The sequence below is a fragment of the Phyllobates terribilis genome, unplaced genomic scaffold (assembly GCF_046119375.1).
Source record: "Phyllobates terribilis strain yellow unplaced genomic scaffold, ASM4611937v1 Scaffold_7__3_contigs__length_470593459, whole genome shotgun sequence".
NCBI classification, from domain to species: domain Eukaryota; kingdom Metazoa; phylum Chordata; class Amphibia; order Anura; family Dendrobatidae; genus Phyllobates; species Phyllobates terribilis.
Window position 1 is genome coordinate 231437878 of NW_027362767.1, and position 26402 is coordinate 231464279.

The 26402-nt window shown below is 45.3% G+C and overlaps 1 protein-coding gene across 1 annotated transcript in view; it reads left to right on the forward strand.

Moving 5' to 3' along the window:
* Positions 1-26402, forward strand: part of SCAI (suppressor of cancer cell invasion) — a 106631-nt gene that overhangs the window by 18415 nt on the left and 61814 nt on the right. The window lies entirely within an intron of this gene.

The following is a 26402-nucleotide window of genomic DNA, read 5'->3' on the forward strand; positions in this document are numbered from 1 at the left end:
GCACAGATGTGAAGAGCCTTATAGAACGTCCTGACAAAATCAATGCTGTGTTATAAGTGGTGCCGGACCTGGCGACCCCTCTGATAGAGCTCTGGGCATCGCACTATATAGCTGTTTTACTTTGTTTCTTTTAAAGGTTTTATCCCAAGATAGGTGATAAGTCTGTGATCAGTAGGTATGCAAACACTGGGACCCCCACTGATAGTGAAAACAGGGGTACTCTACAGTGACTGCTATTGTGGGGAAGGAAAATGAGGGGAAATGCTGTGACTGCTGCTGCTTGTGGGGAATGCTGTGACTGCTGCTGCTTGCGGGGAGAGGGGGTAGAATGCAGGGACTACTAATGCGCGTGGCGAGAGGGGGGTACAGTTACTACTATTGAGTGTGGGGAGGGGGTGGGGAATGCAGTGAATCCTGAAGATTGAGATTCAGGAACTGCTACTAACTACTGTGTGTGGGGAGGGGGGGGGGGATGCAGGAGCTACTACTGCTGCGTGTGGGGAGGGGGGGGGTGCAGGAGCTACTACTGCTGCGTGCGGGGAGGGGGGGTGCAGGAAATACTGCGGCGTGTGGCGAGGGGGGGATGCTGGAGCTACTACTACTGCTGCGTGTGGGGAGGGGGGATGCTGGAGCTACTACTACTGCTGCATGTGGGGAGGGGGGATGCTGGAGCTACTACTACTACTGCTGCATGTGGGGAGGGGGGGTGCTGGAGCTACTACTACTGCGTGTGGGGAGGGGGGGGATGCTGGAGCTACTGCTGCGTGTGGGGAGGGGGGGATGCAGGAGCTACTACTGCTGCGTGCGGGGAGGGGGGGATGCTGGAGCTACTACTGCTACGTGTGGGGAGGGGGGGATGCTGGAGCTACTACTGGTGCGTGTGGGGAGGGGGTGGGATGCAGGAGCTACTACTGGTGCGTGTGGGGAGGGGGTGGGATGCAGGAGCTACTACTGGTGCGTGTGGGGAGGGGGTGGGATGCAGGAGCTACTACTGGTGCGTGTGGGGAGGGGGTGGGATGCAGGAGCTACTACTGCTGCGTGTGGGGAGGAGGGATGCTGGAGCTACTACTGCTGCGTGTGGGGAGGGGGGATGCTGGAGCTACTACTACTGCTGCGTGTGGAGAGGGGGGGGATGTAGGAGCTACTACTACTGCTGCGTGTGGGGAGGGGGGGGATGCTGGAGCTACTACTGCTGCGTGTGTGGGGAGGGGGGGATGCTGGAGCTACTACTGCTGCGTGTGTGGGGAGGGGGGGGATGCTGGAGCTACTACTGCTGCGTGTGTGGGGAGGGGGGGGATGCTGGAGCTACTGCTGCGTGTGTGGGGAGGGGGGGATGCTGGAGCTACTACTGCTGCGTGTGTGGGGAGGGGGGGATGCTGGAGCTACTACTGCTGCGTGTGTGGGGAGGGGGGGATGCTGGAGCTACTACTGCTGCGTGTGTGGGGAGGGGGGGATGCTGGAGCTACTACTACTGCTGCGTGTGGGGAGGGGGGGATGCAGGAGCTACTACTACTGCTGCGTGTGGGGAGGGGGGGATGCAGGAGCTACTACTACTGCTGCGTGTGGGGAGGGGGGGATGCAGGAGCTACTACTACTACTGCTGCGTGTGGGGAGGGGGGGATGCAGGAGCTACTACTACTACTGCTGCTGCGTGTGGGGAGGGGGGGGATGCAGGAGCTACTACTACTGCTGCGTGTGGGGAGGGGGGGATGCAGGAGCTACTACTGCTGCGTGTGGGGAGGGGGGGGATGCAGGAGCTACTACTACTGCTGCGTGTGGGGGGGGGGGATGCAGGAGCTACTACTACTGCGTGTGGGGAGGGGGGGATGCAGGAGCTACTACTACTGCTGCGTGTGGGGAGGGGGGGATGCAGGAGCTACTACTACTACTGCTGCGTGTGGGGAGGGGGGATGCAGGAGCTACTACTACTACTGCTGCGTGTGGGGAGGGGGGGATGCAGGAGCTACTACTACTGCTGCGTGTGGGGAGGGGGGATGCAGGAGCTACTACTACTGCTGCGTGTGGGGAGGGGGGATGCAGGAGCTACTACTACTACTGCTGCGTGTGGGGAGGGGGGGATGCAGGAGCTACTACTGCTGCGTGTGGGGAGGGGGGGATGCTGGAGCTACTACTGCTGCGTGTGGGGAGGGGGGGATGCTGGAGCTACTACTGCTGCGTGTGGGGAGGGGGGGATGCTGGAGCTACTACTACTGCGTGTGGGGAGGGGGGGATGCAGGAGCTACTACTGCGTGTGGGGAGGGGGGGGATGCAGGAGCTACTACTACTGCTGCGTGTGGGGAGGGGGGGATGCTGGAGCTACTACTGCTGCGTGTGGGGAGGGGGGGATGCTGGAGCTACTACTACTGCTGCGTGTGGGGAGGGGGGGATGCTGGAGCTACTACTACTGCTGCGTGTGGGGAGGGGGGGATGCTGGAGCTACTACTACTACTGCTGCGTGTGGGGAGGGGGGGATGCTGGAGCTACTACTGCTGCGTGTGGGGAGGGGGGGATGCAGGAGCTACTACTACTGCTGCGTGTGGAGAGGGGGGGATGCAGGAGCTACTACTACTGCTGCGTGTGGAGAGGGGGGGATGCAGGAGCTACTACTACTGCTGCGTGTGGAGAGGGGGGGATGCAGGAGCTACTACTACTGCTGCGTGTGGAGAGGGGGGGATGCAGGAGCTACTACTGCTGCGTGTGGAGAGGGGGGGATGCAGGAGCTACTACTGCTGCGTGTGGAGAGGGGGGGGATGCAGGAGCTACTACTACTGCTGCGTGTGGAGAGGGGGGGGATGCAGGAGCTACTACTACTGCTGCGTGTGGAGGGGGGGATGCAGGAGCTACTACTACTGCTGCGTGTGGAGGGGGGGATGCAGGAGCTACTACTACTGCTGCGTGTGGAGAGGGGGGTGGTGCAGGAGCTACTACTGCTGCGTGTGGAGAGGGGGGGAGGATGCAGGAGCTACTACTGCTGCGTGTGGGGAGAGGGGGGGGTGCAGGAGTTACTACTACTGCTGCGTGTGGGGAGAGGGGGGGTGCAGGGAATACTACTGCTGCGTGTGGAGAGGGGATGGGGGATGCATGGACTACTACTGCGTGGGTTAAGGGTGGGAATCCAGGTACTGTTGTGCATGTGGAGGGGAGGATGCAGGGACTACTACTTCCCTACTGCTGCTTGTGAGGAGGGGGGTGGGTGGGATGCAGGGACTACTACTGCTGGGTGGGGGTGAGAAATTTGCAGAAGCGTGCAAAAAGTGAATGTGTACATTGTCCTACAACATGTAATTGCCTAACTTTTGGAGTCGGCTCTTAGATCTGATTCTAGATTCTGATTTCCAAAGATGAAGCAAAGCGTTATTCCACACTGGAGGAAAATTGCAAAAAAAAAACCACCTATCTGAATGTGCCCTAAGATTTGTCCTGTCAAAGATAATTAACTATTCTGTCTCATACGAACTCATTACCTTTTAGTTTTCATTGCAGTAATGAGATGAATTCTTGCCGTTTATCTGGGTGTAAACAGTGGGGTTGGTTCATTTAAAAAGGCCACTTATCTAAACATTTTAGTGTATTTTCAGGGCACTTAGCGCTGGGTTGTCTGTGTGTGGAGAGGCCTCAGGACCTGAGCTCCCTCTGCATTCGGTAGATGCCAGCAATATTTCATAGAACTTTTATCGCTACTGTTAACCATTTAGTTGCTGCTGTCAATCTGACCAGCATTTAAATGGAGCACGCAATCTCCCGTCGGCCACCCTTGACGTGGGTTGTGGTGCACTGATGAGTTACCATGGAAATCGGCGTCACACTGAACACCCCCTCCCCCTGTGACCGCCATCTTTTTTTTTTTTTTTTTTTTTTCTGGTTACATGCTGCAATCGTAAATGCATTGCCTGTTTTTTGAGTGAATGTAGCAGAGGTGAACTCTTCAGACAGACGGATGAGCGTAGAAATAGGTTTTTCTTAGCACTGCACAAATGAACAGAAGACTGTGGCGCATTTGTCTAAATCTCCGATTTGTATGCCAGTTTTCCAGATGCCAGACTAGGCTTGCAATTACAAATTCTATAAAATACTTACTATTGACGACTATATACATTGACCTATACATCCCACCTTTTCCTTTCCTTTTCACAGATCTATGTTCTTGATCCCTATATTCAGTTCTTACTGTGCATCATTCTCAGCGCAGTAAATCCAAAGAATGGCAGAATAAAGGCAGAACCTAATAGTTGGGTATCAGCGAATAGATGCAAAATTACAAAGCTTAAAGGGGTTGTCCACTACTAGGACAACCCCTTCTTGATCTAAATGTTTGGCCCCGATTAAAATAAAAAAGTCTATACTCGCCTCCCGTGCCAGCGCCATTCCAACGGTGTCAGTCCTCGTGGTCCCGGGGCCACTGTGTGGTTATGATACGTGAGGCTGGCGCCCAAACAGCGCTGGCATCACTGGCTCCGCCTGCGTAGGGATTGAACATGATGAGGAAGTCCGGGCTGCGGCTGATCTGACTTCCTCTTCATTTTCAATTCATGCAAGGGGCGGGGTCAGTGACCCCAGTGCTGTTTGGGCGCCAGACTCAAATGTCACATCAACCACACGGGAGCCCCGGGAGAGTAAGTGCAGACACCGCTGGAACGGCGCCGGCACGGGAGGCGAGTATAAGCTTCATTATTTTATCGGTTCCAAGCGTGAGGTATGACAAGGAGTTGTCCAAGTAGTGAACAACTTCTTTAAGGAAAATGGTTATTAAAGAGAATTTTGCGAACCCATCTGAGAGCAGCATAATGTAGAGACGGAGAACCGGGTTCCAGTAATGTGTCACTTACTGGGCTGATTTCTGCAGTTTGAGAAAATAACAATTTTATCTGCTGCAGATTTAGCAGTTCTCTGAATGCTGAGCTCTGTAACCCCACCCCCAAAACACTGGCTGCTTTCTGCCTATGCACAGTGTACACATAAGCTGACAATCTGTGGTAGGGTTTTTTTTTTTTTTTCTGGACAAAAATTTACATAAGCTTAGAAACAGCCAAGGTAGCACATAAAAGGTTAACAGAGCCCGATGGCATTGTTTTGTAGTAGCCCCTAGTGTCAATAAAATGGGTGAGGGGGCTGGGGCTGGAATTATGACCTTCTTCTAACTCTCTCCACTACCATTTTGTACTACAATTTCCCATATTCAATGACCTTGTACCTGTTATGCAAATTGCCTCTTCAGAGAGAAAGATGACTCGAACTCTGTAGCGCCACCTATTGGAAGTAGCAATCCTACAAGTCACAATCGACCCTTTAACGAGTCGTGCAATATGACTTATGATGATAGCCAAATCAGAATCTCAATTTGCAGACACGGTGTTTCGGGGTATTGCCCTTCGTCAGTGCAATGTATGAGAACTGATTTGACTAGGTGAGAGACTCTGGACTTAGGTCTAAGGGGTAACGTTTCTCCTTGTGGAGATGGAGAGTGACACACCAGCTCTGGCATGCCAAGGTAAGGAGGCTTATTCACAATGCAATGCTCCTCCAGGAAATGTAATGTGCAAATTGCCTCTTCAGAGAGAAAGAGGACCTTACCTTTGCATGCCAGAGCTGGTGTGTCACTCTCCACAAGGATAAACGTTACCCCTTAGACCTTGTACCTGTTAAAACTTAATTAAATGGTTTGCTAGATTTTTATTTTTTTTTTTTGCATTAAGAAATATCAGTCCTAAAGTAGTATTCCCATGTCCAAGATCCTATCCCAATATATAGTAGGAATAATATTAGCAAATACCTCTAATTAGAAATGTAGTATAGTTTTTCTGATTCGCAATGTCTTTTTCCTCATGTGCAGGCATTGCAGGACCTTAGGTATCCACAGTTATGACCACTAGCAACAAGCTAACTGTAACTATATCAGTGATCGTAACCATGGATACCCAAGGTCCTGCAATGCCTGCACATGAGGAAAGAGACACGGCGAATCCGAAAAACTATACTACATTTCTAATTAGAGGTATTTGCTAATATTATTATTATTACACCTACTACATATTGGGATAGGATCTTGGACATGGGATACCCCTTCAACTTCCATTTCACTTGATGTTCACTTTTCCCAGAAATTAATTTCCCAAGAAGTAAAAATAACTATTTTCATCTTATCTGTACAGTATTAATTTTAATTGCTGCCGTATAAAGATATACAAGACCAAACACAAAACTGCAATGTATCCGAAAAGTTGATGCCTTATTGTTGATCCGTATTGGGATCCAATTTTTTTTTTTTTTTTATTCCTTTCACTCATAGATTTGATCTATGGGGTGGGGAACAAAGCAGATCTGAATAGCCTAGTGTGCTGTCAGGCGACGTTCACATGACAGTATTTTCGGTCTGAGTGCTGTCTGCGAAAAATCTGAGTCCCTCCTATTTAGAGGACTTGTGCCAGCCCTACGTTATTTGGACAGCCTTTCTTCTGAATGGCCACCAAGACCCCCTGCCGTTCGCCCCCCCTGCCGTTCGCCCCCCCTGCCGTTCGCCCCCCCTGCCGTTCGCCCCCCGTTCCCCTTTCTTACCCTATTTGAAAAAAAATTGGGTAACTCTACTTCCTGGTTCCTTCCTCATTATTCCTCCCTGAAGAACAATGGACCCAAATGTACGACACTTGGATTGGTGGAAACCGTGACTTGTATGTGATCAGATTCTTATTCTCCATATCTCTGAAAAGAGAGAAACGGTTTATATATCAAATAAATATATAAGTTTAAAAAGTAAGATTGATTTAACTGTGTTTAATGGCCACATACTGAACTAAAGTAAATAATACCCATCTTTATGGTAAAAATGTAAGATATCATGTGAGGAGCAGGGAAATATTTCACATGATCAATATTATCAACTGCTTGCAAATATGGATTGGGAGGTCCATGTAGTTTAATAATGGAAACCACTGGAGCCTGAAATAAAACTCGCACAGGCCCATGTGCATTTACCCAGCAGTATTTAGCAGGTCCTATTGATCATGTCCCCAAGGTCAGCAGTTGATGTGATCAGCACAGCTAATTCACCCAGACGTGTCAGCCATGATTACAGCTGCGTGCGTCACTACCGTCACGGTGAGGGAGGGCCAGCAACGGTGACTTTCTGATATTAGTAGACTACGGCTATGTTCACGCGGACTTTTTTTTTTTTTTATTTGCGTGTTCCACACCAAAATCTATATATAATATATATATATATTTATATATATTCAAATCTGCTTGTGAAAAGCTACCCATTCATCTGAATGAGAAGGTGCCGATAGTGCAAGGCATGTTTTTAACGCATGTCAATTCTTCGACACATCTTCTAAGCGTAAATTGCTGCAAAATGCATTTTTTTCCCCCAAATACCATTGTATAACTCTAATAAATTAAAAAAAAAATTATAAAAAAAAAAGCATCAAAACTGCATGTCCTGCTCAAACTATCTTTTTAGATGTGGATCTTTCAGCCAGAGAAATCCACATAAAAGGGGGATGTTCAGGCTTGGTTTCTTTTTTTTTTGTGTTTTAAGACACGTGTAATTTGGGAACATGATTGTAGGAGGTCCCAGGATCAGAGCATTCGTCTAATAACCAGAGCAGCTGCAAGGAGAGTCTCCCACTATGCACGGCAATGGATAATATTAATTATTCTATGGCGCCAACATATTCCGCAGCACTTTAAATTTTAGAGGGGACTTGTATAGACAATAAGACATTACAGAATAACACATTAATCATCATATACCAAGAGGAGTGAGTACCCCTCTCACAATAATATTTTTTATTTCTATAGCACTAACATATTCCGTAGCACTTTACATTTTAGAGGGGAATTGTACAAGCTACAATCTGACGAAATAGGGGAGACACAAAAGGTGAATGGTAACTAGTTCTTGTATTGTACAGTCCGGCCATCAATATAATATTCACATAACGCCGCATGAACCGGTCACCAGCCAGTATGTGCAAAATACAGACACAGAGGGCTAATAGGTTAGCGGAGCGTGTGTGATCAGATGATACGAGGGTCCTGATTTTGATGGTTTTGTATGGACAAAATGGGGATAGTTAGAGAAGTGTGAGGTAATCGGCCAGTCTAAATAAATGCTTTTTTAGGGCATGCTTAAAACTGTGCGTATTGGGGATTAATCAAAGTGTCCTGGGTAGTGCATTTTGAAAAATTGGTGCAGCACATGAAGTCTTGGAGACGGGAGTGGGAGGTTTGGATTATTGAGGATGTTTAGTCTTAGGTGATGAGCGGAACTGAGGGCACGGGAAGGGTGATCGACTGAGGTGAGAGAGGCTATGTAGTGGTGCTGAACCATGGAGAGCTTTGTGGGTGAGAGTGATAAGTTTAGATTGAACTCTGTAGCAGATGGGTAACCAGTGCAATGACTGACACAGGGCGGAGGCATCGGTGTAGCGATTGGCGAGGAATTTGATCCAGCTGCTACATTCAGGATGGATTGGAGAGGGGAGAGTTTAGTAAGAGGGAGACCGATTAGTAGAGAGTTTAATAGTCTAGACGAGAATGAATAAGAGAAACGGTAAGACTTTTTGCAGAGTCAAAGAAAAGGTCAAATTCTAGAGATGTTTTTGAAGTGCAGGTGACATGAGCGAGCGAGTGATTGGATGTGGGGAGAGAAGGAAAGATCTAAGTCAGATATGACCCCCAAGACAGCGAGCATGATACTGGGGAGTAATGGTGGAGCCACACATGGAAATGGCAATATTGGGCACAGGTAGGGTAGTGGAGGGAGGAAACACAAAGAGGTCAGTTTCTGACAGATTAAGTTTTAGATAGAGGGAGGACATGATATTAGAGACCAGACAGACAATCCCTGGTATTTTGTAGTAATGCAGGGGTGCTGTCCATAGAAGAGGTGTATAATTGGTTACCATGAAAGGCTTTATTTCACAGGCCTTTACAAGGATAATGGACATTAGCCACTGCTGATTACTGAGGCAGGTGGGGTCCAATCTGTGGGACATCCATGATTAATTTATTGTTGTAGGAAAAGCGATCGTCCAAATTCATCTGTGTCCCCCCCCCCCCCACCCCCAAGTATGGTTATCAGGAAAAATGCAGGAGCAGCAATATAGTCTACATAATATGCCATAAAGTGTAGTTAATGCGGATCTTACTAAGGGCACGAGCATGTTTCTGAAGAACATGGCCTGGACACACACCGCGGTCAGTGGAGAGGTCCTCAGAATTCTCCTTCTCTTCTCCACTGACTACAGTTGGTTTCCGGTCCCCGTTGGTGGGATCCACATTACTATACATGTATGGCCTTTCCTGTTGACTAGTTTGAAATACCCCATTACCTTCTTCCCACTCTGCCCTGCACATTTATATTGTTGATGGCGCTAATCCTGACCGTTCAGCATCAGTGGTGGCTTTGGCACCTGCAGGATTTTCCAGAAATCTTGGCCTGCCACTGTTGGGTTCATACGTGGGTAACAATTCCTTACCCTAAGGCTGGGTTCACATGTGCTTATTTCACAGTCTGCGTCTGGACCACAGTGCCCCAGTCTGGCGCTGGGTTTCCCGACCTGAACTTACAGCCTCCTATGCGCCTGCTGTTAGATCTGTCCGCCTGGGCATTGCTGGGTCGTCTACCTACCATGGAATACGCTAGTGTGAACGGAGCCTAAGACTGATATTTTCTGCAGTGTTTTTATCTCGGCGTAGTTGCACCACAGAAGCCTAATGTTTTTACATGTTTTGGGAAATTAATAGCGTTGATTAACATTTCATGGAATAAACATCGGTAATCAGGTCCAGATCTGTGACAGACGCAGTACGATTCCTCCCTCGCTCCCAGCTGCTCCTGGCAGTCCTTCTCATTGGAAGGATCTGTTTTTTTTTTTTCCGTACATGGTTAAATCTTCACTTTTTTGGGTCTCGTTTGTAGGTTATCGCTGTACTAGTTTACATTAGCTAATACAGGATGATCATCCCATAACCCAGAGATTTTTTTTTTTTTTGTGTGTGGGACATACAAACCTGTTTCTATTTCTGATTATTTTAACATGAGGATTTTATATTTTTGTTTTTGGGTACTTTTTTTCAAACATTTCTTAATGGTGACTATTTCTATTTTATTTTTGTCTGTTCTCATTTAATACTAGATTCAGAAATAAACTTGTTTTTCCTACCCTTGTATATGTCAAAACCAGTCCGAACAGTCAAGACCTAAGACCTACGGAACCTCAGAAGGCGTTTGAACCTTAGAAGTAGGTTCTTAAAAGTGGCAGCCTCCCACTCTGGGACTGAAAAGTGACCAAACATTTCACGCTCCCTCCCCCCCCCTCCAGTGCTTAAAAAAAGAAAATGCAAAAAATAATGAACATATGCACAGCAGGTCACTTTGATATTACAGTGCACATGTTGCTTCTTTTGCAGCTTCTTTTTTTAACCTCTTCAGGCTTCGAAAGAAGTGGCCGTTCCACTGCAACGAGACGTCCAAAAAGACACTGAAAATACAGACCGCATTTTTCTTGAAGCGTCGTGTGCCTCACACAATGCGGGTATGCTGCCATCTAAATGTGCACATAGTCTTATAGTCACTCTTCTTGGTGACCTCCCGCTGCCTTCTCTGCTCAGATCGATGTTCTGTTCCTCACTTTAAACTAAACTTCAACAAGTGACCACAAACGTCAGGATTTAAGGCAGGGCTGGCTATGCCCACAAAGTTGGCTACCGATGCACCCAAGAATTTGCAAATGCAGATCTGAATTTGTGACTACTCTTTCCCCCTGCTTATTCACGGCTATAAGAATAGCAGATACATCGCATGTAAGCCATGTCTGCTATACCCAACCTGTAGACGAATGCAAGGGGAAGTGATGGAGCAGATCCGACAGCAGCATAGATCATACAGTGAATGTATACAGTGGAGCTTGTAGATAGTCGGGTCTGTATAGGAAAGTTGCCTTCTTCCTTGTGGATTGGACCCTGGCCTCTGACAATGGCATGTGCCATCCCATGTTTTTTTTTTTTTTTTTTTTTTTTTTTTAGTCTGGAGCACTGATTAAAGGGAATCTGTCTGTAGGACGTAAGCCATCTGTATGGGCATATAGGTCATGGAAAGTTTAATAAAATGATACCTTAATATCTTAGATCTGATGTCTTATTCCAGAGAAATCCACCGTATTTTTCTTAATATGTAAATGAGCTGTTAAGATCTATGGGCCGGACATAGATCTCCCTGAAAATCTTCCTCCAGAGAGTATTGTAAATGACAGGGCGTTACCAGTGTGAGACATGTAGATCATGGCTGCTTACTTCCAACAAAAACAGCGCCACCCCTGTCCACAGGCTGTTTACTTTGTCAATTCACTTTAATTGGTCTAAGCTGCAATACCAGACGCCGCCCACAGACAGATGTGGTGCTGTTTTTGGAAATTAACAGTGCATGGATGGGTCGTGTCAATCATCTGTATACATAACTAACATCTGTTGATGACTTCTCATGCACTACACAGCCGCAATCCCAAGACTGCCCCAGTACATGCTCCCTGGGAGTGCATCTAATCCCGCGATACTAGGGTTAACACTTTGGGCATCATTACTGTACATCATCCCGTAACTGTACACTTGTAAGCATTCCTGACGAATACAGCCTAAAAATACCGCCTCTCTATAACCACTGCATTAGCATTGCTTTCAGAATGCAGAATTGTGAATAATTGAGAGAGCTTGAAATCCTCTTAACAGGAAGCTATCGGGTTCCTAAAGTGTAGCCGCCTTCCCATGGACGGAGGATCTCCGTCTGTTACAGATGCTAGCACATCAGGGAATTAAGGATTTATTGTAACTTAAGCTTCAGCTTGGAAAAGGGAAAACCTGACAACAAGTTAAAGAGAACCCGTCATTTATAATGCCGTCTAATCTGCAGGCGGCAGGTCCTGGAGTAGGCGGATATACAGGGTTGTTGATGAAAAAGTCAGTATATCTTGCTCTAAAGCTTTGGATCCTTATATGCCTGGGTGTCCAGTGGGTGGTCTTACTTTTAAGGTGTTCACATCTTATCCAGTTACTGTATGCATTCATAGCAGAGATAATAAATTACTGGGGGGCTCTGACAGATGGGATGTCATGTTAAAATGGAATGGATTTGTGGCCCCTTCCAACATTTGTTGTCCTGTTTTCGAGATCACTGAGGGTCCCTTGGTGATCTGTAAGTTAGCCTCTATTTGTGGATAGCTGATAACTTGATAAGATGAGGACTGACTCTTTAATGATTGACAACTACCTCGGTATCACTGGGGAAACCTGTCGATCATGGATAAGTACCGCCCACTGGACTCCTAAGCATGGAAAGAGAGGTTTTAAAGAAGAACAATTACAATGAATATGCACTCAGAAAACTATTATATATATATATATATATATATATATATATATATATATATATATATATATATATATATATATATATATATATATATATATATATATATATATATACACATATATATATATATATATACAATTATATATAATATTTTCTCCTGCTTTATAACCTGTTGGCTGCAGATTTCAATGTGACGAGTTCACTTTCAAATGAAGGCGTATTATTTGGAATTGCAGTAAGAATGGGGAGAGTTAACAAAATTGGGTAATGGTACAGCAGTTGTCTTTGGCTGTAATTGAAAATGATGGTTGGGGGGGGGGGGCCTGACCTGCAGACCCCTGATGATTCTCCACCTCTGGTATGTGGCAGCTATGACAGCTGAGAAATCCGGACGGAGCGATTTTAACGAATCATCTTCGTTACTGATCATCAGGCGTAACATTAATGATTTACTTCCCATGTCCAAATTATCTTGTCATCTTTCTTTCTTGAAAAAGCTCCCTAAAAATGATATATAACTATATATAGATATATATCTATATCTATATCGTTTTCATTGCTGGCAGATGATGGCTGTGTTACACAGCCAAATGTGCCTCTATATCTTCTGCTCAGCATAATTAGCTTCCATTTGTTTTTATATAGACTGATATTGATCACCTTCCCTTAGGAGGGGTCATCGGTATCATATAGATGGGGGTCCAACACCTGTTCACTTCAATAGGAGCTGAGTGGCAGTACCTGTGAACGACCACTATAAAGTGTAGGAAACGGTGGCGTTCTGGCTCTGTACACTGTGTCCTTCTGGCTGCTGGTATTTCTTCTGCCTATTCCTCCTCTTCTTCCTACTCTTCCTCCTCTTACTTCATTTCACTTCCCTCTCTTTTTCATCCTCTGTCCCCCCTTCCTCCTTTTCTTCCTCTGCCTCCTTCGTGCTCCCCTCCTTCCTTTTTTTTTTTTGGTTCAAAATCCGCAATAGATTAAATTGTTCATACAAAAGAATACTATAGAAAATATTTTTAAATGTTTAACAAAAATCATTGCGCTATACATTATACAGTGCATTACATATGTATCAGCGACCTATCCTACTGGTTGTCGGCCTCCCATCAGAGGTATACGGCAGATGCTTTTCCAGGTGTATTTGCCAAATGGAAGCTTCAAATGTATTTTATTTCACTTTTAAGGGGTCATCCACTCTGGGACACGCCATTAATAATTTCCCCCAGTGTGCTGTATAATTTAAAAACAATAATTAGTGACTGACAAGGACTTAAAACAATGAAAAATGCACCCATCTCAGGCACCAATATATAATAGATTACAGTGTCCAGGATGTACCTAGAGTCTAGTACATGGCACTCACCTAAACAAGCAGAAGGGGAGAGACCTGAGTATAGAGCAGTCGGCCAGATCCCAGGGGAGCCACAGAAAGTGCAGGTAGTGAGGGACTTGCCTCGTCACGCGTTTCGCTTCTTTCTCAAGAGGCGCCGTGTGGTACACCAGAAAGGACCTAACTATATACGCCCCCAATCCAGTCACATGATCGACTGGGCGCGGAGCTCATTGGTGTACAGCGGCGCATGCGTCCGGAGCCCCGCCGCGCGCGTCACAGCAGTCAGGTCCCGGACAGGCGTCAGGGGGCGTGCCAGGAACGGAGAGACAGACGGACATGCGTGCAGGACAGCGAGGGACCAGGAGGCACGCGCACCACCAATGATACAGATAGAGGTAAAGTATACTAAAGTGACTAGCGATAGGACTCAATCATAGAAGGAGTTAGGCAGAACATTCTCATGATCCACAGTTAGTAACTTCGTGATGCATCAGTACAATTCTCCATGGGTACACAGAGGCAAATAGGTATAATTCCAGGAGATCACCCCCAAGGTGTGCAAGTCCATAAAGATGATGCAACTCAAAGTGGGTTGATTTCACTCCAAGATGGAGGGGTGCACATTTGCGGAAGGGATTGTAAACGATGTTCCATCTTATCAGCTATCAGAAATGTCTTGAGCTTCAATTTGAGAAGGTCCAAGGAGAAGGTGCACCAAGACAGTAAAGTAGTAGCCCCAAATCTAAAGCAAGAGTTGAGAACAGACACAATTAAAAACAATGAAAAAAACAGGCTAAAAACTGAGGCACAGACTGAGAGATCAGAGATGTACATAAAACTGGGGGAGAGCATAACCAAGCAATAGGACCAAATCATAAGGAGGAGGAGAAACTCAAGTTTTCATTAAGGCCACGCGGCACCAGGGTATCAAGGGTATTGATCCATCTGGCTTCCTTTTGCGCAAGGCAAAGTATATAGTCGCCACCCCGAGAGCCCAGATGCACAGCATCTATACCACGTACCAAAAGGTTACGTGGGTCACAATCATGACATTTTTTAAAATGTCGAGGTAACGTTCTGAGCTCCCGGGGGTCTGAGATGGATTTGGCTGCGCCAATGTCCCGCACATGTTCCCGCACCCGAATCCTTAGTTCTCTCGTAGTAAGTCTTACGTAGATTTTCTGACAGCTACACGTGGCATAGTACACCACGTGTGTAGTGCTGCAGGAAATATATTTCAGGATTTGGTAGGTGCGGGATCCATCCGAGTTGGTAAAGGATGAGCAGCGAAGGACATTGGCACAAGCCATACAGTCGCCACATGGGAAAGACCCAACCCTGGGGCCGTGCGACCCAAATGGGTTAGGGACCGGAGGAACATAGTGGCTAGAAGTAACCAAATCACCCAAATTCTTGGCTCTTCTAGCAGTCATAAGTGGGACTGGTCCCACCGTGTCCCTAAGGGAGGGCTCCGCTCCAAGAAGATTCCAATATTTCGAGAGGACCCGCCTCATCGCCCCCCACTCATGGTTGTAGGTAGAGATGAAGTGGGTCCTCTCCGGAAACCTAGAGGGGGGCCCGCGAGGGGGGTACAAGAGACGACTGCGGGGGGGTACTGCGGGCTCTACCATAGCCACAGCCGATACATCGATTGCTGTAACCTATCTGAGAGCAGCATGATGTAGGGGCAGAGACCCTGATTCCAGCGATGTTTCACTTGGTTGCTTGCTGTAGTTTTGATAAAATCACTGTATTCTCTGATGCTGAGCTCTGTATAACCCCACCCCCAGCTTTCTGTATACACTGTGCATAGGCAGAAAGCTGCTAATCAATGATGGGGAGAGCTCATGAATATAAAGGACTACCTAGCTCCAGGTTTACTAGTCTGTAGTGATGATCTCCTGCTGATAAAACACTGATTTTATCTACAGTAAGTAACACATTGCTGGAATCGGGGTCTCTGCCTCTACATCATTGTGCTGTCCAATTAGGTGTCAAAAATTTGGTGGCAGATTCCCTTTTAAGGGTGGACTGGTATACTTGTGTGTGAAGGTTATTATTTTTATCTATTATTTTTATGTTCTAAATTCATTGTTGAAGATGGTATTCAGATGCATCTCACAAAATTAAAATATCATCAAAAAGTAAATTGATTTCAATTCTTCAATGCAAAAAGAGAAACTCCTATATTATATAGAGTCATTACACACAGAGTGATCTATTTCACTTGTTTATTTCTGTTAATGTTGATGATTATGGCTACAGCCAATGAAAACACAACAGTCATTATCTCAGTAAATTAGAATACTTCATAACAGCTTGAAAAATGATTTTAAAATCTGAAATGTCCTACTGAAATGTATGTTCAGTAAATGCCCTCAATACTTGGTCGGGCTCCTTTTGCATAAGTGCGGCAATGTGGCATGGAGGGATCAGCCTGTGGCCCTGCTGAGGGGTTATGGAAGCCCAGGTGGCTTTGATAGCAGCCTTCAGCTCGTCTGCATTGTTGGGTCTGGGGTCTCATCTTCCTCTTGACAATACCCCATAGATTCTCTATAATAGATTCTCTATGGGGTTAAGGTCAGGCGAGTTTGCTGCCAATCAAGCACAGTGATACTGTTGTGTGTAAACCAGGTATTGGTACTTTTGGCAGTGTGGACAGGGGCCAAGTCCTGCTGGAGAATGAAATTTCCATCTCCAAAAAGCTTGTCGGCAGAGGGAAGCATGAAGTGCTGTAAAATGTCCTGGTAGACGGCTGCGCTGACTTTGGTCTTGATAAAACACAGTGGACCTACACCAGCAGATGACATGGCTCCCCAAACCATCACTGATTGTGGACACTTCACACTAGACCTCCAGCAGCTTGGATTGTGGCTTCTCCACTCTTCCTCCAGACTCTGGGACCTTGTGGAGTGTCAATGACTGCCTTCTGGACATCTGTCATGTCAGCAGTCTTCCCCATGATTGTGGAGCCTACTGAACGCTTAGGAAGCCTTTGCAGGTGTTTTTTTAATTATTCTAACTTACTGAGATAATGACTTTTGTGTTTTCATTGGCTGTAAGCCATAATCATCAACATTAACAGAAATAAACACGTGAAATAGATCACTCTGTGTGTAATGACTCTATATAATGAGTTTCACTTTTTGTATTGAAGAACTGAAATAGATTACCATTTTGATATTCTAATTTAGTGAGATGCACCTGTATGTATTGAATCGCTGGACTGCGCAGTCACAATAATGGAGAAACCCTCCAATGAATTGCCCAGCAGTTACATGTGTAAATTTAGCAAATGTCGCTGTATGTAAACGACTGGCACTTAAAGTTACTATTTTCCCAGCCGAGGCGCGCCATTATTTGTTGTTTGTGTTTTCCCTTCCATCTGCTCAGACATGGCTTCGCTGTATGCGGTGAACGTGGCAGCCTTCCCGGCGGCATGAATAATTGTCGACATGTAATATGGCAGCCGTGTGTACACTATACACCAAGCATTTAAGACACCTGCTCCATCAGGTTCATTCTGCTTTTAAAATGTCATTTAGTCCTCAAGATATTTGGTCTGACATGGAAGGCGATAAAAATAGAACGCAGAAAGCAGATTTCAGTAACAAAGTAATATCTGGATATTTGTGCAGTGGATCCAATGTAACAGAAAAATTTTGACGTGCAACTAATTCCACATTGATACAATGTGATCACATTAATGTTGCACTTTTATACCTAGCAATCAAGGGTTATTCTTAAAAAAAAAAAAAAAAAAAAAAAAAGTGATCCTCTGTCCATGGGATAGGGTTTAACTTGCTGATCGCTGGGTGTCTGACCACTAGGACTCTCGGCGATCTCGAAAATCCTCATGGTCTCTTTCCGCTCCATGTATTGTCTGGAAAAAGCCAAGGAAATTTCTCCAGGATCACTGGGGATAATCAAAATTTTGGGGAATACCTCAAGAGTTGTGCACAGGACAGATTTTCTCGTACTGGTGCGATCCATGGTTAGCACTTGTGCATAGCCCCATAGAATATCATAGGTACATCTCCATTTTGTTTTTTGAAAAACTGGAGACATGTTCAGTTCTTTGATCCAATGGGTCCGCAACAAAAATCTAGATATCATCCGAGTGTAGTCCGGACTAACAGGACAAGGTGGAGAAACTTTTTTTTCTTTTTTTTCCCCACGTTCGAGAAAAAAGGATCCCACTCTGATCAAAGTCTGACCAGAGTAATTTGTAGTATGAACCTACTCTATGGGAAGAGTCTGTTGGCCTTATAACTCAGACGAGGATCACATCACAATGCTCGGACTGGCCATCTGCTCTTCTGACCCGAGCGTAACAGCATGTATTTCTGGTCAGGAGAGCTGCCGGCCAGTCCTGGCATTGCAATGCTATTCTCATGTGAGATTCTCTTACTTAACTGATGATTTAGGTGCCCACAGATCTTACATCAATGTCAGGCAAACCTCCCAATCAACCATCTATATGTATGCGAATAAGGTGTCCTAATTATGCCCTTACAATAAACTTAGAAAGAGGTACTGGGCTGTTCAATTTCAACATGCCTGATCCTTTGTTCTCTCTCCTTTGTCAGAGGCGACTTATCTGCCTCCGCAATGAAAATACATGGTTTTAATTTTTTTTTATTTTACTCCCTTATAAAGCGCATTAATTCCACAGCACTTTACAGACATTATATTCAGCTTAGTTATGCATGCATGTATATGGATTGGGTGAGAGGGGGGCAGAAATTGGATGACCCCTTTAAGCAGTCATGGATTCTAAATAACTTTAAAGGGGTTGTGGACCATTTTTAAAAACTACTTTCTCAAGTGTAGAAAAAAAACAAACAAAAAAAACACCCTCTCCTCCAGTACCGACGTCGTTCCCATGTTTATAGTCCCGGGTCTCCCGGCGCCTGCACAACTTTAAGCCACATGAGCACGACCGCCAGTGGGCTGCTTCCTTCAGACAAATCTCAGACATGCAAGGGACGTGTAAGGCTATGTGCCCACGATGCGCAAATGAAACGGAAATTTGCGCTTCATTTCCGCATGTCTTTTTCCCGGAAAAACGCATGCGGAATTTGGCATGCGTTTTTCGCGCGTAATTCGCGCGTTTTGCACATGCGGAATTGCCTTGCGTATTCTACTGCATTGTAGATGGCAATTCCACATGCGTAAATGCACAAAGAATTGACATGCTGCGGAAAAATCCGCATCATGGGCACAAGCACATGCTGATTTCCATTGGGGAACATTGCTGCCCTTCTACCATGCGTTTTTAATGCGTTTCTGCAGCTGCAGAAACGCATTAAAAACGCATCGTGTGCACACAGCCTAAGTGTTGCAGCCCAATAGCGTCCGCTGATTGGCGGCCACGCTCACATGGCATAAAAATATTACGCAAGCGCCAGGAGAACAGACCCAAACAAGCGCGGTTCCAGTGGTCAGTATCTGTTATTATTTTTTACAACATTAAGGCTATGTTCACACATCATGTTTTTTTCAGCCTTTTTTTATGCAAATTTTCAGCTGTGCTTTTACAGTACCAGCAAAGTCTACGGGATTCCGGAAATCTCATGCACACATCATGGTCTTTTTTTTGTTAAGGATTTAGTACTTTGCATGTTTTTTTTTGCAAAATAGAGCATGTCACTTCTTTCAGCTTTTTTTCATCATTTTTTCACCCATTGGAAGTAATGGGTGGTGAAAAAAAAACCCGCTGAAAATACACATCGAAAACACAGGTGTCAGATTTTTAGCGTTTTCTGTGCCTAAACCAGAATGAGATTTTTATTTTTTTTCAGTGAACTTTATGTACATGCATAACAGAGACAAAAGGACAGTGAAAAAAAATCACCAAGAAAACAGCAACAAAAATCCTGAACAAACCTCTTGGCGAGAGATCAGGTTTTGCTGCAGAAAATCGACGCTGAAAAAACCATGATGTGTGAACATAGCCTTAAGGTGTTGTCCGAGTAGTGGACAGTCCCTTTAAGGAACATGTAATTGAGGTATACGCAAGATTTATTCCTGCAGTTCTCCCACATGCCGGCGAGGTTTCCAGCGATGGTCCGCTTCCTTGCTCCTTGTGCGTGCAGTAGACATCCGACATGCGTCATCAGTGTGCACAGCACAATAAGTTACACATTGATGCCTCCGTGTATGATCACATCTCTTGTCCCGGTGACAGTCTTGCTGTTACCACAAGATGCTTTTTTTTTTTTATTGGGTTTTTACCATTAAGATTTCCTTTCCAGCCTCGCGCTGATGCCTGAATAGTTATTGTGAAAGGCGGCGTCGTGAGCGAACATTTTCTTAATTAGGACCTTAAACACCACTAATGCAAATTAATTGCATTGTGGAAATGTTAATAGCCTGGCAGAGGTAATTGCTCTTATTATAGGCTTCTGCAGCGCAAAAGTCTCCGAAATCAGCCCTACAAATATGGAACAGTTGGGTTTCGTTCTGCGCTGTTTAATAGCCCTGTGTCCAGGATCGGGCCAGCCTGGCGCGGCAGAGAAGAGGTTAAATCACGGGTGACATGCACATGTATTAAAATCGCTGTATGTATTGATCTTTGCCTTCAGACACCGGATATAAATACATTAATTGCCCTTGTGATCGTAGCTCACGAGTTGCTGTTATATATGACCCGTCTGTGGCTTTCTTCACCGTGAAGGTCATTGGTAGCGCTGCGGATATTTCATATAATGGCGATATTTGATATTCACATGTGGCTGAAGATATTTCTATAGGAAAAAGATGGTGGGATATTATTTACAATTATATATGTAGTCCTGAATTATTATTTTTAATGTGGGTTAGACCGAGTTCAGTGCGTGAACAAATAACTGGTTCTTTAAGATTTTTTTTTTTTGTTTGATACACAATAAAAAGTACTTAGAATAAAAATAAGTAATTGAAGGATGCAAAAATAACTAATAACTATCTACTCCTCTCCCTCAATTCCTTCTGAACTCATCGATAATTCTGAAAATAAAAAATCTGTCTTGGTCAATGTAAGATACACCTCCAACTCACTGAGGGATCAGGTTACAGATGCCTTTTGAACTCCATGAAAGCGGAAGTTGAGGTTAGGAGCAGAGAGTTTGCCCGCCCACACTTTTTGCAACCTTTTGACTGTCAAGGTTTAAGCAGATCCCACAAGGAATCTGCTTCTAAGTGACATTTCACTAGAAGGTTTGGAAACTTGCATTGAAACCCAGTGAATGAAAAGCGATGTGGTTCATCTACTGAAATCAATAGGATGAGTATTCATAGAAATTTTTAAGCGTTTTTTAATGTGGATTTTAAAGCGCGTCCTATAAAGGACATAGATCTGTGACCATTTGGGATGTAGAGCATGAAAATAAGCAGGTTTGCAATTGACATGCTTTCTATGTCTGCTGTTATTTTCCTGCAATGAGAGCATTTATCTTTCATAGTGCACAGCTACTTTCTATAGAGTGCTTCCATCAATGCTTGGCCAGATCCTGGCCAAGAGTGCGCAGTAGCTACATTCCAGGAGAGGGGTTTACTCATAATATTCTAGGCAACTCTCTCCAGCCAATTAATATATGGCAGTTAGCTGCTCACTTCCCTCCCCCACCTTCTGCCTCTTAGCTCCTGACTAGCTGCTGTGATAAATCTTGCTAAATAACAGATTTCAATGCAGGTCTCCTAATCAGGGCTGTCTCTGTCCAGTGTGGTTTTGTTATTTAAATGCAGTGATAACAGTGTAGACAAAGAACAAATCACTGATGGCTGAATGTGCTATAGCTGAACTTGTTCTGAGCTTTATAGTTATACTAATACAGCGCTGCTGCTCACCAGAAGGGGGGGCCACCCTGCCAGAAACAAGAAAGTAAGGGGACTGGACAGAGACTATGCTGCTCAAGGGACAACTTTGGAATATATCCTTTTAAAGGGCATCTGTCACAAGGTTTTTGCCATCTAATATGAGAGGAGTATAAGGTAGGTGCAGAGATCCTGAAAAACTTGGTGACCGATTCCCATGTGGAGTCGCATATGAAGGGGACTCATCTGGGTTGGTGTGTACACACAGTATATTAAACTGGCGAATATAAACCTTGGATATCCTCTCCCCAAATTGGGAAGCACAAACTCATGCAGCCAAAACTCCGGAGCCAGGCATACAGACATATTTATCATTTATTTACCCCCACAAATAATCCCATCTCGCCAGGTAGATTTTGGATTGTGGTGTTGAAGAATGTAACAATTTGACAAATTACTGCACTTTTTTTTGCCAGCGCGTCTCCCCAGTACAAGCTGCACAGCCAAAGATTACATGCCGCGCAGTACTGCTATGTGCCGGCCACTTGTCATGTATCTCGCTTCCTACAACATGTTACAACTTTAGGTGAAGTTGTCGCCAGTGTGAAGCATAGCCTCCTTATATTCTTTCCTCCAACACCCGAGTCTCCTGAAAAAAAAAATGTTGGCAATTCTCCTGTGGACCATTAAAATGTTACTGCCGATGATCCTCCATGGTAATGTATTCATGTTCTTAAAGGGGTTGTGTCATCTCAAATAGTTTGTAAAGTGCCCTGTGAAAACAAGCAACTTTTGAAATTTATTTCTAGTGTACAGATCATTGCCAAGGTTATCGGCCGCCTCAGAGGTGACCTGTCAAGTAAGGAGTGTGTGCTTGGAGGCTCTCTGGCGCGCAGCGTGGAGGCTCTCTGGCGCGCAGCGTGGAGGCTCTCTGGCGCGCAGCGTGGAGGCTCTCTGGCGCGCAGCGTGGAGGCTCTCTGGCGCGCAGCGTGGAGGCTCTCTGGCGCGCAGCGTGGAGGCTCTCTGGCGCGCAGCGTGGAGGCTCTCTGGCGCGCAGCTTACACTGAATGGGAGGAGGGGGAATGAGCGGGTTGTTTGGGAGTTTAAAATATTTTTCTTTTTTTTGTGGGGTGCAGTGTGGCGGTATTATATAAAGAGGGCATGGAGTAAGTATGAGCTGTACAAACGAGACGCCCAAAAATGGATGGCCTATAAAGAAGCCCGTGGTTTATTCTCCAATATTTTCTTTATTCTTGAAGATTATTTCTACAAGCTGCTCTTGAGGCCTTCCAGCAATAGAAAATGGGTCACATCAACCAGATGCTGGCTTCAGAAAACATGTCCTCTGATTTTTGGTAGAAGAATGAAATGGTGTATTTTACAATCCCATGCGGTTTTTATAGCAGTACTGCCTGACGAATGCCCGAAAACCTTTACCCTCTGCCGTCTCATGAGCTTTAGATCACGCCGTGCCTCCCACTCACTGCTCCCAGGCTCTGCAGGCAGCAACCTTCACAAACCGTTCAGACCGCTTCTCTAGAAAGGAATATTCGGGTCTGCAGAACGGCGGTGACTGTAGCTTTTGCTCTGGCGCTGATTTTCCTGATTACTTCTTGTTCCTGAGATCTTATAATCGTGCCCTTAGTAATGCAGAACACCCCCTCGCCCCTCTTCCTTGAGGATATCACAAGGCCTGGTCCCAGAATACTGACGCTTATATTCTGACCTTGTCTTCCACTATAAACTGACTTCACCGTTCCCCTTGTCAATTAATCGTTCCGATTGCAGTCTTTAATACTGTGTAGGGACACGTCCTATTGTCAAAGGGAGTGGTAACATCCAACTGACAACTTATTTGGATGTTTCCAGGAGTAATAACAGGCCTGCTAAAAGGAAAAAATGTTCCAGAATTGTTAACGAATTTTTCCTTATTTGCGGAGTTTGTTTTATCTCCCCCAATTAATGCTGCTCTGCTGATTCTGGAACAGTTTTCCTTTTTCTTCTGTGCCCCTCTAAAGTTATACCCCTTGATAATAATTGTGCAAGTTTTCCCTGTTGCTAACTGGGTGTATATCTCAGAACGTCCTTATGGGTGTTTTCTTTCTCCTAATGCTGGCCAATCAAAACAAGCCCACACCCACAGAGGACTGTGGTACATGCCCAGTTGTTTAAAGGGAACATTTGCATTTTTATTTCTGGGGGGAGCACAACATTGGAGGCACAAAAGAAAAAAACTGTTCCGGAATCCGAAGAAGTACGCGTATTAAGCTAATTCAGTGAAATATTCTCTTTAAAGGGGTATTCACGTTTTTAATCAAAATGTTTATTCACCTACTTATTCTCCTTGTTAGCGTTCCTTGCTTCCCCGTACAGCACTTGAGCTCTGCAGCCGATCGGTGACTACCATTTTACCACTTCAGCCACTGATTGGTGGGGGAATCAGGGATTATTGGTCTACCAAGGAAGTAGAACAGGATCAGTAGCAGACAATAGATTTTTTTTTATTATTTTTTTAAGACCACACTGAGCAAGGCTTTTAAGTTTAAAAGAAAGGAGTAGACAATCCCTTTAAATCCGGTGTTCTTGACATTGGTAATGTCTTGATGTAGCGTCCGATCTAGGTCATACCGTGTTGTAGGGGGCTTACATCACATGACACATTGTAGCCGGTGATTTAGTCCATTCTATACATGTTTTATGGTAAATGGATCCTGTCTTTTTAAAATTGTACTTGTGCCTTATTCACACTTTGCATTTCAGATGTATTTTCTTTCTTGTAATTTTCCCGAATGCTTAGCAGCAAATGTGCAAAAAATGGCCATAAAGTATGCCCAATGTTATACACCTACCTGCCATACTACATTTATGGTTACAAAGGCATCATGCAGCGAAGGCATTTTAATGGCTATTGGGGTCTTCCTGACTCTCCCTGATAGAAATTAGAAAGAAGGATGGGGCTGATTGTTTTCAACATGCTCGATCCCTTTATTCACAGCAGGGACAGGCCTTTATGAGAAGGGTCTGGCAGCGGCTTTATCCCCTCTCGCCATAGCTTGCTGACTTCAGTGCCGTCAGGAGGGATGGCTGTCATCCGAGCGAGCATGTGGCCGCTGGCTATGGAGTATAGGGCCGGCTTTAGTACTTGCGGTAAGATTTCATGCAGTAAATCGCGGAGTTCTCTATTTATTGCAGTAGGACTGAGCTTGTCGCCCACGGCTTGTTTCTTCCATTCTTTTCTTTTCTCTTTTGATTACTCACATTTTTATTGATTGAGGTAGAGTGGCAAGTTAACAGATGGGTGTCCGGAGGCTTCTATTATTTGACCTTTTTTAGTGAATCTGCGATATCCGGGCGGCGAGGCTGGAGCAGTCACTTGCTGACCCCATAAAGCTCCTCAGACTGCATGCAGCAAAATCCTCCTATTATACTAAAACCCGCCGGCTGTATGTGCAAGGAGAGAACTACGGCAAATAACATTTCTAAGACGCTGATGAATAGATGCACGTGTCAGGGAACAGAAAAAACGGCTTCTCTCCTGCTGGATCAGAAAGTGCTTTGGATCCAGTAAAATATTTAAAAGGATAAATGAAATCTTGAAACAGCTGCTGCTGCGGCGCTGCTTTGGCTGCGGTAAATTAACTGTGAGCATAGGTGTCAGTTTATAAGGGTTTGTAATAAAAAAAGAAAGGAAAAACTTGTACCCTCACCACTCTTAGACATTCCGGTCTCTGAACCATAGTGATGTGTCATCTAGGCGCCTGGGACCGCTGCAGTCAGTCTCAATCAACAGTGACGCTTGCAAGACCGCTGAGGAGTGTGATTGGCTGCAGCTCAGTTGTCATTCTGGCGTCACCATCGGAACAGTGGTGGATTTATCAGGACAGTAATGGTTGTTTTCACATCTCTTGCTTTTAAGTTTTTTTTTAAAAAGTTAAAATTTTGGCCAACTCCTTACCACAGGATTGTGGGCAAAAAAAAAAGTGTTGCATCCGTACTGATTAAATGGTTCCCTAGTTTATTATTTAAAGTATACTATATGGAGAAATGTATGTGTGTCCCCCCCCACCCCCCCCAAACATTACACCTAAAGAAGCTTTTATGACCCCTGTATTCTAGATCTCTGGACATTATATGAAGTTGGTTTTCTACATGAATTTGGAGGCAGTTGCAGGAATTTTTGCCTATTCATCAAGAAATTCATTTGTGAGGTCAGACCCTAATGTTGGGGAGAGGCCGGTGCAGCAGGACATGCAACAACTATGGGGCCTGTGAGCCAGGGGGGCCCGGTGCAGTCCTGGAAACGGGCCACCCCTTGCCCGTCATTACAGATTGAACTGTATCTGCATCTTGGTTGCCAATAAATTGAAAGTAATGATGAGAGAGGGAGTATCAGCTGATGCGTCCTTCTCCATCATTCTTCCTCAGCGTCTGACATCAGCGCAGGGGGCACAATGACGTCACTACATGGAGCCGACATTGCCGAGATGTGCAGCGCTCGTAGCTCGCGGGGGAACGACGAAGAGAGGTGTGTATTGTGGGTTTTTTCTTTTAAATCAGTGTGTACATTGTGGTGGCCACAATACTGTATGGAGGACTATGAGGGAGTGCTTTGTGCGGTATGCAATTATTTATACAGTGTTAAAGTTTGTGTGGGGTCCATCATACTGTGTGGGGGCCATAATACAGTGCGGAGAGGTGTCGGGCCATTATACTGTGTGGGGGTCACAGTTGAGGATCATACTGTGTTGGGGTCACCATACTTTGCCGGGGGAGTTGAGGAGGGGTACAGTAGGGCCATCATACAGTGCTTGTGGGGGGGGTTGTTATCCTAAAGTGTTTGGGGGGCACTTTTTTGTAGGCATCATGCTTTTATGGGAGCAATGAAAGGTTAATCTTGGGCTTCAG